We start from the raw sequence: 18,684 nt of genomic DNA, 5'->3' as shown, positions 1-18,684 counted from the left end.
TCCTTGCAACACTTCACACGATTTCGTTTTTCAGAACGTTCAGCGTCACTTATGCCCATATGGCCACTCCGAAAATTTTGAAACCACTTATAAACTGTTCTAATCGAAGGTACAGAGTCACCATAATGTTTATCAAGCTTCTCTTTAGTCTCCTGAGGCGTTTTGCCTTCCATAAAGTAGTGTTTAATCAATACACGAAATTCTTTTTCGTCTATTTTTTGAAAATCACTCGACTTCCTCGATTCAAACGAATGCCAAACACAAAGAAATAGACCGATATGGCTGAAACTTGGTGTGTGTTCTTCCAAGAGATGCTACTAACTAAACATAACCTCGATACGTGTATCAGGAAGTAGTGCTATCTCTCTGACTTTGCACGGACTTTTCAAACGACCCTCGTACATTCAATGTTGCCTAGTATTATTATACTCAATAGACGATTGTAGTCTAAAGAAGTTATGAGAGAGCGCCCACTTTGGACGATTACGTTAATTTACATAAAAAAAACTTCAAGTACAAAGAAGAGAAATGAAATTAGTTGTAAGAATATTAATTCTCATGTAAAATTAAGAGAAAACAATCAACATTAGTTTCTCATTATTTCTATAAAACATTTAATTTTATCCTTTTTCAAGTTTTCTCTTCAAAACTCTCTTCACCAGCAATTACATACCTACCTTCTCATTCTTCTTGGTCTGTTTTTGCAATCACGCAACAAACGATGACGTGGATATTTCTGCTCTGATATTTTTCCATTTATTGTCTGTTAATAGTGGAAAACTCTTCTAAAGAGATACTAATCTCTTGTGTAACTATTATTTTTGCCTTAAAAGAAGGAAAAGAAACACGCTATTTTTCATTTTAAACTAATCTAATTGGGATAACGGTAAATTTTCAGTTAACAAAGTTCCTTCCTCCTAGTTTTCATTTAAACATCTTCAGTGAACATTCTAGTGATCTTCCTAGTATTTCTTGGTCTGACAAAGTAATAAGAGCAGATATTCTAAACATTAAGAATTCTTAATTAAATGAATTAATCCTTGAATAAATCATTAAGTTCAAAGAATCCACCAGAAATGATATTCTATAGAAAACTTTACGTCAAACTCTCTCTCTCTGTGAACTCTTCTAGGAGAGTTTACTTTAGAAGTTGTTAGTAAAACGAAGTTTCTGAATCATATGTTGATGCCCAGATACCCAGGGTTTTAGATAATTCTAAAAGATAAAAAGATTTCTGGCAATTCTAACCTCTTATTGAAGATTTTATGATGGTTTTCCATACAGTTGTCCTAATATTTCGTGAAATCTCTTCTTAAGTTATTTTTAATGTCAATAAAAACATTAATAACTTAATGTAAGGTATAACTTAAAAGAAAATCTCTTTTAGAAAACAAATCATTTTAACCGTAGTACAGCTTTTCTGAAAAGGTACTTCAGTTTCAAGCGATATTTAATTTGCTTAAATTAAAGGAGTTCCAGAATACTTCCTTTGATGGTGCACGACCAAACTGGAAAACTTGTTAATTAATACTGATTTATTTTCCGCATGTATTAGGAGACTGAACATTGTGGTGCTTATAATTTTGCGATAATAAATAAGTAAAAATTAAACTAGTGTTGGAATTTAGAGAAAATGACTAAAAAAAGTGGTTCCTACAAGAATTTTCTTTCCTTGAGAAAAGATTTTTCTCGGAGATATCCTGACGAAGGAATAGGAAAACGTCTTTAAAGCACCAAAAAGTTCCTTCAAGTGAACAAAAAAGTGTGACTTCGGAGGAGAATGTTTGTGGAGAGTGTAACCAACAACAGCACCATGAATATCCACTGGGGAATAAAAAAAAACGGTACTAGCATAATAACAACTTTTCATTTTAAATTTATGTTAATCAAATTATAACTTCCTTAGCGCTATGAGTGTGTAATTTATGCATAGTTGGAGTGTCTTTGTAAGTGATTTATTATATTTAGCCTTGGACATCTGCAGTGGCGTTAAAATTCCTGAAGAACCTGCCAGGTCACTTCTACTGCCAGAATTAAATAGAAGTACATCCAAAATCTTTTCATTTTAAATGATTGTTCAAATGTAAAACTGCATTTCTGATCTCACTGTTCTTCTTTAAAACCATGGAACCATTTTGGTTTTAAATTATTGGGTACCAACTTCTCCAGTTTATTGTCTTATCTCTGTGATTATGAAACTTTAGTTGGTAAGTTTTTATTTATCATCTTTCGTCAGTTTGAAGAAGGACACAAAGAAGAAAGGTGTAGTTTAACGGTTTCTCTTACTGTTTGTTGTTCATTCTATCTTTAGGTCGACGAAGAACTTAAGCATTGTTTTTAGCGACTAATCTGTCAATTTACATAAAATTAAAGTTTATTCTTATAAATTTTTTCGAGTTGCATCTGAAAAGCTTGGAACGGAAACCAAAGCGGAGTACCTAGTTTTATCTACTTTCCGGTTTTGAGATTTTTTTTTTCACTTAAAGCATTTCCGGTAAAGAAATCAATTACAAAAATATGACATATACGCAAAAACATCCTCTTACAGAAGAGTATAAGGCTTTATATTCCTTTTTAGAGAGTTAATTCGTGAAATAGATTCTCTTTTTTGATCGCCAGATAGAAATGTATACGTACTGTAAAAGTTGAAAATTTATTATAGTCACGCCTCAGTTTTATTTTAATAAAAGTATTTTAATTATTATAGTCACGTTTTTTCTTAACTTTACGATTGTGTCTAGTTATCTAGAAGGCTTTATTTGCCCCGACTGACTGACTGGCAAGGGAAGTGTGGGCACGTTATTTTCGCAACAAGTTGAATTAGCGCTATAATGCTACTTCTATTACACACACTAAATATATATTTGTATATATATATGTATGTTTATGATATAGTAAGAGAGAGAGAGAGAGAGAAATTTAGAGAGAGGATATCCGTCCGCGATATCTGGTGCAAGTTCTTACTTGAAGTACAATTGCTTATTACATTTTTGTAACTTTTGTCTAATATTATTTTGTTTTTACTAACAGTACGCCACTTTTTCCTTTATTTTATTTTTTAAACTTTTATTTAACTTCCGTCCTTACGTGTTTCATTCTTTATAAAATAGTAATTGTTACTTTTCTTTTGTTACTGATACGTGTTGTGATTGCGTTAAAATTTCAAAAATGTGTTTTAATCGGTAACATTCGTTTGAAGAGTTTCCGAATTCGAAAACATGGTTTTTCAGAAAACAGTTAAGCAGACTCTTAAACTACTTAACGATTAGAAAGCGGAAAACTCCTACTACTTTTAGGAACTCCCACGTAGTTACGCAGTTAGTAAGCGATCAGAATCGCTCAAACAGAAAAACTACGGTACATAATTTCCTTGAAAAATCTACTCTATCGTTTTCTCCTTAACCCATTTCATAGACAATGAAATATTAAAGCTAGTCACTTTTAATTTTACTTTAGACGTGTCCGACTGCAGCTACATTCTTTTTGTTAGGCATTTTTGTTCCTAACTCTTTGAGACTAATAAATATGGTATAGTTACAGTATTTTGGTGGTAAAGTACTGTTTGATTCTCGATTACTGGCTCAATCTAGCCTTATATGATTCTTTTGAGTGCGCCATTCTAAATGCTAGCTGCTTATTGGTTTTGGATGTGATTTAAGTAATAAGATAGGTTTTTTTTTATTCCTCTGATTGTAATCAAGTAAAATATCAGCAGAATAGAAGTTTACATGTATACTTCCCAACTTCCTTTAAGAGGAAGTTGTGATTATGAAATGTGTTGTGTTACATGATATTGAACATCTATGATATTGAAATCAACAACTTAATACGTAAGCTGTAATAATTAGAATTGTGAATAGAAATGTGCACCATTTCTTTTAAGTATATTTAAGACGTATGTTTTACCAAGATATATGACATTGGGAAAATATCATTTCCGGATTTCAATTTTAGAACATGATTGACTCTTGCTTTTGCACATCAAATGAAAGTATAAAAAGATGCAAAATAAGCGTGTGTTTATACATGTGTTTTAATTAATATTATTTTGCTATTTTTTTCTGGTGATATCTTCTTCATTTCATGCCACTTTTGTGAAAAGATTTTATTCAGTGCCCTTTCAAGACGTCTCTTTCTATTTTGTACACCTTTCAAAATTAGTACCAGTTAACCTGAAATCGGAAGCTTCAGTTACCTCAGCACTTTCCTCAGTATTTCTTTCATTGAAAATGGTTTAAATATGCCCAAATACTGACATCCCGAGTATAAAATGTAAACCAGTTTCTTCACTTACGAGGGTCGTTTGAAAAGTCCGTGCAAAAATAAAAAGTACTTAATTTTTGGGGGTAAACCTTTTTTATTTTTCAACATAGTCTCCTTTTAGGCTTATACACTTCGTCCAACGCTGCTCTAGTTTGTTGATCCCTTCCGAATAATAGGATTTATCCAAGTCTGAAAAATAGCCATTCGTTTCTGCAATCACCTCCTCGTTTGAATAAAATCTTTTTCCCACCAGCCATTTCTTCATATTGGGGTACAAATAGTAGTCCGAGGGAGCCAAGTCTGGAGAATAGGGGGGATGTGAAACGAGTTGGAACCCTATTTCCATTAATTTTGCGACCACAACTGCTGAGGTGTGAGCTGGTGCGTTGTCGTGATGGAAAAGGACTTTTTTGTGGGCCAATCGTGGGCGTTTTTCTTGCAGCTCGGTTTTCAAACGGTCCAATAACGATGAATAATATGCACCTGTAATAGTTTTACCCTTTTCCAAATAGTCGATGAGGATTATTCCTTGCGAATCCCAAAAGACAGTCGCCATAATCTTTCCGGCCGAAGGAACGACCTTCTGGACAGGGCGTCCAGAACGTTCAGCGTCACTTGTGCCCATATGGCCACTCCGAAAATTTTGAAACCACTTATAAACTGTTCTAATCGAAGGTGCAGAGTCACCATAATGTTTATCAAGCTTCTCTTTAGTCTCCTGAGGCGTTTTGCCTTTCATAAAGTAGTGTTTAATCAACACACGAAATTCTTTTTCGTCCATTTTTTGAAAATCACTCGACTTCCTCGATTCAAACGAATGCCAAACACAAAGAAATAGACCGATCTGGCTGAAACTTGGTGTGTGTTCTTCCAAGAGATGCTACTAACTGAACATAACCTCGATACGCGCCAGTGGTGCTATCTCTCTGACTTTGCACGGACTTTTCAAACGACCCTCGTATTTCGATAGGTCTTAACCGGATGTTTTTAGAATCCCTCCCAAAAAAGAATATTTCTCTCAAGATCCGTCCCATAATTGTTTACAAGTACTTATTGCAATCTTCACGGTTCTTAACAGGATAATAAGTCCGAATTCCACTGTACACCTGACTTTATCAATTATTTCAACATTTCAACCGTAACTTATCTCATGCTTACGCTTTTTTTTCGTCCGATCTAACAGTAAAATGGCAAAGCTCTTAGTTTCATTTGAAAGTTATTTCACTTAATTGGCTTTAAAACTTAGAGCGAAGCTCTAAAAATTTATGTAATGAATGAGGTTTTCTTGTATCTGCCATGGAAATAGAATTATTGACAGCCAAAAGACAACCAATCACTGTGAGACAAATAACAAACGCTCGGTAAAAATCATTTGCAAGAAGACGATGAACAATTGTTTTACTCAAATGTTTTAGACGCTTCATCGCTAGACGACTAGGGTGAACCTTTCACTTGCTTTGCCGCCTCTTGAAGCTTGATCTCATGAAACGTTTTCTCGTCCTCAGTCTTGGTACACCTACAATTATTGTTCCTCCGCTGAACTCCTTCGTATTTCTTTTGTCTTAGCATAGCCCTACCATCCACCCTGTATATTTGCTGTAAAACCCAGGAATTAAGAACAAATTTGAGCTCAGCAATTCACGTAATATGCAAAAGTTTATCAAGTATTTCCAATTTTAGATTCTTTGCTTATTACTTTTCGAGAACAAGATAAATTATGGTAATGAAGCTGCTTTTTCTACTAGCAAGAACTGAATACCAGGGAAAGCGCTGTGCATTATCCGCTTTTTAGTGATCTCCAAACTTCCGGTGTCAACTTTATTTAGAAAATTTGAACACTATCCTCTTTTATAGTTTCTCAAATAAAGCGATAAACTGCCAGTAACCATCTCTAAAATGTTTTACTGTTATAAACATTTTAACTAGAAAACATTTATTTTTACGTATCAGATTTCAAAGAAAATTAATGCTACAATAAATTTTTCCCCCCAAAAAAGAAAAACTTGCGTCATAACAAACACATATTTACTGAGATACAAAATTATATTAGTATTTACTAGATGGGATCCCGAGTATATTGCCAAACTATGGGAAAAGCTAATCTAGTTTGGACGGTCCCCTCATGTTAGGAGTGTCTGTCCCTACTTCTTCTTCATTCACTCTCCCACCCTGAAACCAACCACGTACACACACACACATTCCCCTTCAATACAAACGTGCACATGGTCAAGTAATAACAGAAAATATATCAATTTGCTGTCCGATTTTAGCACTGTGTACAAGTATTATAGAACTAGCCAAACTCGAGAGACACATCCCTCCTGCGTTAGAATCTCTTGGCTTTACAGTTCTTTTCGCTTTCTGACACCCAGTGTTATCTCTGATGTACGAGTGGACAGGGCTGAACACTTAGTTTCTACATACAAACTTGTACCTCCAAAGATTTTAGCCCAAGATAACTTCATTCCTCTTCTGGGTTGCTTTTGCAAACTGTATGTTCTCTCTCTCTTTCGATTCTAACATACACACACTAACTCAAACTCGCTCAAAGAGAGTTCCATTTCCCCCTTCTTCAATTCTCATCTTCTTATCTCGCAGTGTGTACAATTTTATCATGCTTTCACACTGAGACTCCACCGCCTGGATGTGGACTCCCTCCCGACTAAGCCGACAGCAGTGGAAAGAAAGAAAGCAAGAGATAGGGATCACCAAAAATACCTTCCCCTAGTCTTAAGAGAGCGATTGTTTCCGCCAATACTCTCATAGGTTGGTGGACGAGGGAAGAAGTAGAAAATAAACAGGGTAAAACCAGACAGACTGTTGGGCTGACCCCTTAGAACATGATTTGCTTTACTTTCTGTTCACTGGATTAAGGAGGAAAATTCCCCTTTAGAGAAGAGAGAAAGAGACAAAAGCAATGACTCATCCCATCTGAGAACTCTTAGTATTATGAACATGTGTACGAGGTAAAAATCACTTTATTTTGTAATTCTAACAGTAACAACATTGTTATGGTACGTAGATCACTCTTGTTATAAAAACATTAAAACATCTTTGCAAAAACAAATTATTCCTCTAGGATATTTCTAGTCAGCTTCTTAGATGCGCATAAATTTGGAGGAAACTCAGTAGAGGCGCTGCTAATGACCATGGCGCAGCAGCTGACAAGCTTGGGTGAAGATGATTTGAGAAGAACTTAAAAATGAGTTCTAAACAAATAAAATGTCCTAAAAATTGTCATTTTGGGTGTTAATACACGAGTCCAATCGCTCTATAACATTAACAAGTATTAAATGAGTGACTGAAATTCGCACTTTACATTGGAAGTTCGTGGCCTCTGAACTGTTTCTTTTAAAATTCTTAAATACTCACGCTCGTTCAATTAAATCGCACCAGATAGCAGTTGCACTACGTATCCATTAGGAAACCATTCGGTTTATTCCATCACTGTAAAAAATACGTCCTCCAGGATTCAAGAAATTCGACAAGTGCTGTATTTGCTTGGTTCTCCTCTTTAAATTTAGGTTCTACCATTAACAATGCTATCCAGTTCCTCATAAATGGTGTTTAAATTAGTTGACGAGGGTTCTGAAGAATATGAAAGGTAAGACAGAACTTTGAAGCAAGCATTAGCCATGCGATTCTATCGGACTTCTTTCATTGATCGATGCTAGCTGTCGATGGTAAAATTTTATGAGTTTCGGCTTTTGAGACACAGCCTTGTTCAGCTATTGATTCTCACAAGATCCAATTTATCACCACAAATCATGACTCGATCCAAATAGGTTGTACATATTTTGCTGCGCAAATGGTGAGAAGAACCAATCTCCAACAATCATTTTTTGTTTTTCGTTCCCAAAAAATAAGGCACCCAATTTTCGAATTTGTTCTTTTCCCTCCACAAATTTTCTGTGCAATTCAGACCGCTCACAAAAGCTGTATGGCGATCCATTGAACCGTTTAAGATGTTTTCCCAGCTTTCACGTCGTTTCCTACGAGTATCATCTTCGTTTAACGCTGAGCAACCGATCATTAGGGTTCTCTTCGAGCTTAAACTCTCCAGTACAGAACCAAATTTACCCAATGCTCTTCAATACTGGTGTTCCTAATAGCATTAATTTTTCCAAGTTTATCAGCGCTTAGTTCCAGTTTGAACTCGTTCAAAGAAAATCGTTCGAAATTGCTTCCTCGATTTGTTGAAATCGTTCTACAAAATGAGAAAACAATTAAGTTCCTTTGAGTGAATAACTAAGACGAATTCTACATAAGCAGAAACTTTACTGTAATATAGTCTGACCTTAACAAGGAAGGAAGTAAATATTTCATTCATAAAAACGTCCTGTGAGGATTAGCTTCCAGATGGTTTATTTACCTGGCCAACGGTTTCGAACTCAATCTTAGTGTCATTCTCTTTGATATTCACTACATTTCAAGAGTATTATAATGTCTTATCTCTTAAGACAGGCTAGATAGTTGGTACTTGCACTCTTAAACTCCACCTTTTGATATCGAGAAAGGTAAACTTCTGTCAATCAAACTCTCCTAACATTAAAATATCGTAATTTTAACACTATATTAATCATGGCTTCCGCAATAAATCCAATTTCCGCTGCCTTCTCCTTAGAACCATCTAATAAGTATAATTTAAAATTTAGTAATTATTCGACAAGAAAGTAAACGAGAGCGACAAAGTCTGCTTCTAGCTCGTATTATTTCAGACGACAAGATATAACAATGACTGACTCCCACACAGCCACTAGTAGACTGTTATACAAGTTGTGAGTTAAATGACAATACGAATTGCTTCCTTATCCATGACCACTTTGTCAAAGTCACAATGACATCCCTATAGTTATAGACTATAGCAAAGAAGATCTGGCGGGGTAATGGTTTAGTAGCGGTAGCCAGAGAAGATTAGTGCTGGAAACTACTACGACCACCGAACTAGCAACAACCATACACAACAACGAAACCAACCAAGAGCAGGAAGTCCGTTTGAACGTTTCTTGGTAACTCTATGTAACAATCATCATTTGTATTGTGTGAGTGTGTGTGAAAGGCATCATCCCATTGTATTAGTTCATCGAGTGTTTAATGCAGAAAATAATGGTAATGTGACAACTATTTGTCACAATCCACATTTTCATGTAGTTGTATTATTAAATATAAAATGTCAATTTAAATTTTGATTGATTGATTTCCAAAATAGATTTGTGATTGATTAATTATCATTATCATTTAGTTAACATGCTCTTCATGAATCGAGATAAATCGTTTTTACCGGTAGCAATACAACCAATCAATAATCAATGGATTCCATCCTTAATCAGATACCATCAATCTTTTTTTCGTTCTAGAACCTTGCTAAAATGACCTGGAAGATCCCCTACAATTCAATGTCCATTGGTTCTCACAATCAAGTTTTGTTCTTTCAGTCTTCCTACAATTGTCGATTCAAACCTCCATTCGCTCTTATTGAAGTTTAATTATCCTCATCCTAAAAATGTAACAAATACGAACTTAATAACTTCATTGAACTTAGCAATTTGCTGTTTGTAAACTCTGCTTTGCAGATTAATGCATTCAACAAGAAAAATCCCTGTCAAACTTTAAGTAAATTGTTTGCTTTAAACTTAGAAGAACTGTCCAGTTAAGCGGAAAAGGAAATATAACATTTTCAGTTAGTTTAAAAGTACCAAAAAGTTGAAAAGTTGTTTACCTCTCCAGAAGCTTTTGTTTTTTTAAAAAAAATGGTTCCCTCAAATGTTAAACCATTCTTTACCCAGCAAGCGGAAGTAATAAGTACAAACTTTTAAGTTGAGTTTTTATCCTTTCTCTAGTTTCTTTGGTTCAAAAATAAATAAAGTATTTTTTAGTTTTCTGCCAATATTAAGTTTCGATTCAGTGAAGGAAACTTTAGAGTCCTTGTTCATCTAGGTATAATACTTCTTTTTCCAAATTCTTATAGAGTTGATGGGTCATGCTTTCCTTTAAAATATAATTTTTTAAAATTATGTCTAGATCACTTATCACTATGATAACCAGATAAGATCTAAAACAAGGACGAAGTTTCATTGCATACCCTAGCCAATAAGGTATTCACAACAATGAAGTGAAAAGAAGCCACCACCTTTGAACAACCAGACTTTTCTTGTTCATGTAAAGACAGTGAACAGAATTGTAAAGGCCAAATTCAGGATCATGATCAAAGCATGGCCGGCATAAATGAGTGTATGAAAAAGTTGGGAAATCATCTGTAGCGGACAGAATCCTACACGAACAGACGTTCTGCTGTTATTAGGTATCGGCTATGATTTCCTTTATCAGAATCTCTTCAAAATTAGTCTCCTAGCAGATAAGGACGCTAGGTCACCTAACGGATCTTCTACCCTTCAAGAAGAGACAATATAGTGACTTAACAGAAAGACACTGACCATTCATTATCAGCGACCAGTTCAGTATCAAATTGCTTCTCTTTAAGCCCCAGATCAGTTTCTTCTTCTCCACCTAAAAATGGAGCACCAATGGACATCCTTATCATGAACATTTATTGTTCAAATTTAAATGAAACTAAAGAATCTACTTGGTCGATAAACAAAAGTAGAAAATAAGTTTGTGTTACCACTTTTAGAAGATTTATTTGCCATGTTTAGGATGTTATTTAAAGAATAAACTTTTTATTTGAAAAGTAAAGAATTTTTATGGCCACCTTAAGATACACTACAAATAGTTGTAGTTCTGGATAAATAACATCAGCTATTTAAACATTTGTTTTGTCGTTTTGTTTACAGAAAAACAAAAAAATCTAAGAAATGGAAATTTGAGAACAAACAATAAACTAACGGACATCAAGAATTCGTTCATCTTGAAATCTAATCTAGTTTTTTTTTTAAACTATATTATTAAAACTATAAAGATAGATACCTAAAGTATATGGAAATATGTGAAGAAAAATAATAATTCAACTGAGAATTTCTAAAATAGTAAGATAGTGTCACTATTAAAACATAGTTACTGATTCCCACACTGTAAGAGGACTTTAGTCTTTAGATTCTGTTATTTAAGTTGTAAAACCACTTTTTGTTGATAATCTCTTTTATTCTCTCTTTTTTTCTTTCTTTTTGAGAGAGGGGGACTAGACTTTCTAAATAAGGCCACAGAGAATCTTAGCTAGAGCACAATCATCCATTGTACATTTGTGGGCATTAAGTTTATTTTCTAGTTAATTCTGTCCTAGAATTAGTTCTATTTATCTTTATTTAACAATAGTAAATGTCAATACTTTTTTGGTAGTATTTAATTCATATACACTTCTGCAATATAGCCCAAGCTTTAAAGTAAATGTATAATATTAATTATGTTGGGAAATGGTTAAAAGTAAAGTTTATAAATCTATCTTTGAGTAGTAAGCATTCGGAGTCTAAAGAGAGGGTTTGGAGCCGTTTTTGAGGAACTTCTAAAAAACTCCCTAAGGGCCAAAGTTAGTTTAATCATTCTTTACCCTCTGCGGTCAGTTATATTCGGCTGCCTTTATAAAGAGAGGACGTTGAAGTAAGCAGGGTCATCTTAGCGAACGGAGCCGAAAAATTTCTCTCTGTCTCTCTCTCTCTCTCTCTCTAAAAAAAGGGTATAGGAAAGTTGAGTGATGGCCGACGAAGAGAAAGACCGAGTTTACGATGGCTTGGGTGATGAGACAGACACGGATTATACTAGGTTCAGTGGCAGCAGTCTAGGAGGGAAAGGTGAAAGATTTTGTTGAGGAAGCTTTGGTCCTTTGAGGTCCGTTGCGCCTGAGAGAAGAAGAAGGTTGGGGATAACATAGATCATAAACTAAGAACAGTACTTTTAGCATTACAAGTTGGTACCCCTAGAAAAATGTTTTATACACCTATATGACCATAATAATGGAGAGTACGAACTAGAGATGTCTGTAGTTTCGCAGGACTTCTTTTGAGAGTAATAACATACAGATAAATACTGTGTAATTTTTATAAATATTGAGAGTAAAGCGATTTTACTTTTCTACTTACGTAGTAACAGTTCAGTTTGTTGGGTTCAATCTGTTGTTGAAGTTGAGGTAGTAATATCACTTTTTCATTTTAACAGACCAGAAGTAAGGCAGGCTGTAATATTAAAAGAAAACTCCATATCCGGTATTCTTTCTCTTTCCTGTTTGTTATGGTTACAACCCTCACACGAAATTCCTTTATGTAGGAGTAACATACAGCTATCACTAGTGGGGATCTCTCCTGTAGTAAGAGTATACACCGTCCTTAAACATAGCAGGGTGCACACTAGAGACAGGAAATTAGCCGGTGTATGTACTTAGTACGAGCCTTGAAGTCACCCTTCTGTTACAGGTTCAAGCAGAACTTGTTGTACAACAGAACGGTGGGAATTGATAAGAGAAAAGACAGCAGCAGAACAGTAGACGACAGAATCACGCTGTGGTAAGGTTGGGACTCGAAATAAAAAGAGTAATGGATGAGTTTGTGCCAGTAGATGAAGAACTAAGGGCGCACACCAGGATGGGTTCTCTGAAGAGGAGAAGTTAGTTTGTCCCCTTCTTACTCTCAAGTTATCGTCTTCAATAAATCTCCCACTGAGCCAAGCCATCGTGTAGGAGGAAATAGGGATGCGCAGAGTAGAGGAACACTTTCACGTACCTCTGGAGGATGTTCGTTGTGTGTGGGGCTGTCACAGTTTGAAAGATTCGACACCTTTCTTTCTTAAATCCTTTTTAACAAATAGTTGTACATCACTGGCAAGCTTAGTTGGTAGATTTCGGCAGGACATGTGCAATCATCAGTGAATATAAGATAAGATGTGTTCTAGTTTCTGTTCTGATACATTTATTTCTTTTAAAAACCGCAATAAATATCAATTTCCATCCAGAGAAGATTTCATGGCTTAGGAGGAGATTCTTCCCAAGTTTGTAGTGCTGCTATAACGTGCCCCCCTTTATTTCTTCTAGCTTAGAAGTTTGTTTCAGCTCAAGGAAAAGCGTATATAAAGACCGTTTCTTCTTCAAACTAGAACCACGAAATAGGTGCACCCAATCCAAACTTAACATTCTTCTTCCCTGAAAAGCAAAAATACCTTCGGGGTTCCTTTCCTGAAGTTCCGCCTGCAATATACTCCAGACAAACCCAAGAGCGTGATCTACCTATTACTGACCGACAGAGCAATAGCAAACGAAACCACTTCAGAACACTCCTTGGTGTGGAAAACTGTTTTAAGTTGAATATTAATTATACATACGAGTATTTACAACTAATTAGAAACCAATTAAATTGGTTTGCACATTTCTCAAAGAACATGGAGTTTATAAGATCCACAGGAGTAAGCTTTGCTTAAATAAAAATAGGTGAACTCAGGTGAAGTAAAACCTGCCACATTCTGTAAGATAAATGGATTGCACTAAAAAAGAAAAAAGAAGGAAATATTTTGAACCAGATTTATATACTATTACAAGCACCATTAAAGTAGGATTATAATTTGTTTAATTGACACAGCTGACCTAAATATCGCCGGAACATGACCCCATCCTGTTGACGTTTATAAAGGAAGTACATTTATAATAATTAAGATTGAAGTTATTAGAAGGCTCTAGATTAGGTTTTACCATTTTATTTATTTTAAACAGCGAGCCGAATAAATTGTCAGTTATTATTATTGCATACTAAATATGACCTGAATAAAAATTTCATTAAAAAAAATATCTCTTTATTAAGTAATGAATAACACAGAATGAAAACTTCTTTTGGATGTAAGTAAGCTAGGGCTTATAATTTAATTTGATTAAACATGTTTAAAAACAATTTATTCTCTCTCTTTTTAAAATTAAAAAATGATTTTATAAATTAATGACGATAAACTTGTGAACTAGAATTTACAAACTAATTTGGAGCGAAAGTTAAGAACCTAGTTGGAAAGATTTATTATATTTATTCCTCCTTCTGGTTTTCATTTATTTCTTTATCATCAGATTATGAAGCTATTAACTTTTCGGATGTTTATTTTTTTTTAAATATTCTGTGTTGCCTTTTTGTGGTTTATAAGATAGCAGCCCGTGAAGCTTAGATTTAACGTCTGCAAATGTCTTTTAACAATTTATTCTATTTGTAAAAATAAACTATCTGGCAATGTAATGCTTAATCAAACTACATCCTGAAAAAGAAAAAATGTTTCCGCTAGAGCATTCTAAATTTAATATTACTTAAGTGCTTATTCAAGTTTCGGATCAGATGATCGAAAGGAAATTAAACCAGGAACGTAAAAAATAAAACAAATTAATAATATCCAGACTTCTCTCGGAATCTTTCTTGTCATCGGAGCCAAACTCAAAGTTTGTAGTAAAAAAGTAATCGCCTATTTTTTCAGGCGGGGCTTAACGTTCAACTACCATGTACTAGGTGTTGTGGACGGAGGCGACGAGCAAACGTACTTTACTATTTCTCATTTAACCATTAAATAAAATCCAGTGCCAAGACCGGGAATCGAACCCAGTACCACAATACATATTTAGCTTTGCAGGTCTCGCCTCTTAACCCGCTCGGCTACCGTGGCGCCTCAGAAATATTGCTCAAAGTTTGTATTGTTGCAGTATTATCCAATACTTTCAATCTACTTTCCTTCGCCTTATCTATTACCTCAAATTTAACATGCTGACAATTTCCTTTAAATCCATCTTGATGTTGTATTAGATCTAAACCTATCCTCAGTTCCTTAATTTTTTTCCCCCCGGTCATAATCGTAATCCTATAGCTGAAGACCTATCTATAGCCAGCTATCCCACAATCCTCCACTGTGTTTTGACGGCGTTTTCTCCGCTACCTGTTATTTTTAGCTCCTCAGTATAATGTTCAAAGAGTTCTTGCATTAGCTAATCCTCTCCACTCATCACATTCGATTTTGGAGCCGTATTTTACAGAAATCAATGCACAATTTGTGTCATTATTAACTAATATTTGGCTTGTAAATTAATATTTAAAAAAAGAAAAGAAGTTTAATTCAAATTTAAAATAAAAGATCGTGAACATCTGATTCATAATGGAATCGTTTTTGAAATGTTCTCCTAAAACCATCGTCAACTAATTTAAGCCAACTGTGAACATTTTGTACTTACTTTTACAAGGTGTAATCACTTTTATAAGGAGCATTTTACGTAATAATCTATTTTACGAGAATTCTTATTGTTCGAATTAGATTGGAATTGTTGTTTAAGTACTGATCGCGAAAGAAGTAAGGGCGTTTTGTAAAACCAAATTATAAACTTATTTAGGTCATGTTTCTTAACAGTTCGAAAATTCCCAGCACCCCATACCATGACGTTTTCATGCTGAGCATGTACAAACAAAACTTACCAATTATTTTCTAAATAAATCGTGAAGATAAGTGACTTTATTTATTTGTATGTACGTATGTTTGCCAATTACAGTAAAGTTTAGGTAGTTATATTTAGCCCATTATTTAACCAGTAGTTTCCAATTATTTGAAGTAACAGTAAAAATACTATTAATGGTCAGCCCCCTAACACACATGTGGTTATTGTGTATAAGGAATGGCGGGCGCATAATATGTATAAAAGTTGCATGGTCATTTTTACTTTGTGCTGGAGGCTACAAACAAGTCCATACATGTGAATGGAGGAAAGCCAATCATTGTCAGATATATGCTTGCTGACCATCTGTTTTGATCACCATGACTACTGAATTCTGTGTAATGGTATTAGTTTATTCCTGGTAATTAAAAGGCAAATAAAGAAAAGTAAATGCTGGAAAATGTTGGAATTTTCTTGTTTTTGTTTTTAAGATATAATTTTTACAAAACACAATTTTTGTTTACAGCTCTTTACTGGAGAAGATACTGATTTTCTTCCAACGCACTCGGAGGGACTAAATTTTCAGGTAGATCAATTAAAAAATTGTTCTATTTAATAAAAAAGAAAATTTTATTTCTACTTATTTACAACACAAATTTTTGTACCTTCTGTTAAGTAAAATCGTTATTTAGAGATAAATTTCTATTTAGTTAAAAGTTCAAAAAACAGAAAACTTACGCCTCGAAAATGAACTAACTAAATAAAGAATTAACGCAATTCATTTAATGAAATATCTGAAAATATTTGCTTCGTTAATTGCATTGTTCTTACTGATAAAGTCTGTTTCTTTGCCCTAACTTTTTTACATTTAATTATTTTTCTTTCGTTTTTCACATTGACAGTGATGACAGTGACCTACTACAACTCTAGTGCGTTCTTAACCGCAAAACTCAATTTCTCTGCCCCTAACTATAGCACACATTTTCATAAATTTTCTTCCTTTTCGCGAAGAAAGAGATCTACTTTAGGTGTGGCAGGATGCTTGGCCTATACAGCTAAAATTCTTAACGGAAATCTCTCGTTCCCTGGTCTAACTAGCACTTATTTATTTCCTTACATTTCCTTCCTTTTCGTGTTTAGTATGAATAAGAAGATCTATTGTACATTGGTTGTATCATCCAGTGCTGGTCTGTATCGTTGTTGTTCTCACCGAAATCGGAAATGCTCTCATTCTGTGGTCCAACTAGCTCACATTTCCCTATATTTCCTTAGTTTATTGCATTGTGTAGAAAGAAAGAGATGAGTTCTTCCTTAGTTGTAAGATCTAGAGCTGGCATGTATAGTTGGAAGTTCAAACTACATTTTCTTATATCTCCTTCGTTTGTCGCATTGAGTTCGATAAAAGAGATCTTTCTTAGTTCTAAGATCTATTGCTGGCCTGTATAGTTAATGTTCTGACCAGAAAACTTGGTTTTACTATCTTCGGCCAAACTAGCTCACATTTCCTTAAATTTCCTCGGATTTTGTCATTAAGTGAGAAGAAAGAGATCCTCCTTAGTTGTTATACATCAAGGCAAGTATACGCTCAGGCCCGTAGAACTCTAGAGTCTCCCATTTTCGAATTCACAGCACACCTAGCACCTAATCCAAATCCTTCTCTGTCTTTTTCTTTTTTACTTTTCCGAGAAATTCATTTAGGAAAACCTCTAGGAAGAGTGAGCTGTAATCATAGGTTTTCCTTTTCATCAGAACACTTTGATATTAGAAGGTTTTAAGCGAATTTCATTTTCCTTGAAAAAGAAATTCTTTATTTCAGTGAAATTTCATAAATTGAAACTATTTATTCAATAAAAAGTCAATGTTTAAAGAAAATATATCAGACTTGGAGAAATGCCATAATAAGATAAAGTTAAATGATTGTTTTATACATGAAAATTAAATCCTAGCGCCAGGCAATGATTTAGATAAATTCACTTCAAAATATCGTGTGGAATAATGCTCAAAATTCTTTCTTTAAACGAGCTAGAAGTTTATCTTAAAGTAGGTTAAGATAGAGAAGAAGCAGGTTACAAAAGAAGGGGATAATTGAGGAGAAATATAAAAATGATAAAATGAGAAATAAACTGCGTGGAACATTACTCAAACTTAATAGAATCTACACAGACATTATTTTTATTAATCGAGGTTAAAAACTTGGCAGACTCGAAAGTTTTAGGTATTTCTTTTTCTTTTATTAGCTGTCCAGTTTTTGGTGTGGTTGGCTTCTCCAGTAAATTACGTGCTTATGTGTTCACTGGCGCCTGTTAACTTCATAATTTAGTGTTCTATTGGAAATTTATGGAAAATATTCCAGCATTTTAAGTGTAAAGTATAATTCAAACAGCTGTAAATATTTTATTGGTTTTAAAGATGGTAACAAATAGAAATGCAAAATTGCTGGCATTTATTTTACATACAAAACCAAAATAACGGTGCGAACTAGTACAAGTAATCATTGGAGCCATTTTAATGACAATCTCCATCAAGAAAACTGAAACATTTAGTTCTTACTTTGGATCAGGCCCAATTCCTTCCTCAACAATTGGTTGGGTGATGGATTTTTTGTTTCCTATAAAAAAACAAGTTTTTCCTTTTTCTTTGTACGCACATTTATGCATTCCTTGCATTGGTACAATCATCCTTGCATCAATGATTTCTTAATGCATTCATAACTGTCAAAAGAGAAAAAAATTAAATAAAGAAAATCTCGATAGCTGTTGGTAGAACTAAATATCAGACCACAAACACAAGTGATGTACGAAGGCCACCTGGCTAGAGGTCCACACTAGTAACGGTCACTCCAGGAACATAGTGTTGAAGGTCGTCTCAGAAGAATAGACGCAACAGTAGAAGAGAATTGGTTGGTGATGGTTATAGAGGAGATTGAAGATGAACGCATTGCTACGTGCTAGTTTCTTGCTTGGCACCCAGTTCTCATTTCGTGGTCGCACTGTGAAGGCCATCTTTTTATCTTCTAATACCGTAACTGGGTTGACAAAACATTTACTCTATTATTACTATCCTTTTTTATTCCCATCTGTTTCTTTCTCTATTTTGCT

General features: G+C 34.3%; 1 protein-coding gene across 3 annotated transcripts in view; it reads left to right on the top strand.

The window, feature by feature from the left end:
• LOC141449979 (uncharacterized) overlaps positions 1-18,684 on the top strand; it is a 136,918-nt gene that overhangs the window by 19,186 nt on the left and 99,048 nt on the right. For 2 of the 3 annotated variants that reach the window (XM_074119958.1, XM_074119957.1), the window contains exon 2: positions 16,113-16,172. The exons of the other annotated variant lie outside the window; for it this stretch is intronic. The gene's annotated coding sequence lies outside the window, so the exon portion shown is untranslated. The remainder of the gene's footprint in view (positions 1-16,112; positions 16,173-18,684) is intronic. 3 annotated transcript variants of the gene reach the window in all.

This window comes from Rhodnius prolixus, unplaced genomic scaffold (assembly GCF_049639745.1).
Source record: "Rhodnius prolixus isolate KJV_2025 unplaced genomic scaffold, Rpr scaffold_2, whole genome shotgun sequence".
In the NCBI taxonomy this organism is placed as follows: Eukaryota; Metazoa; Arthropoda; class Insecta; order Hemiptera; family Reduviidae; genus Rhodnius; species Rhodnius prolixus.
This window is presented reverse-complemented; position numbering and strand designations above follow the sequence as displayed.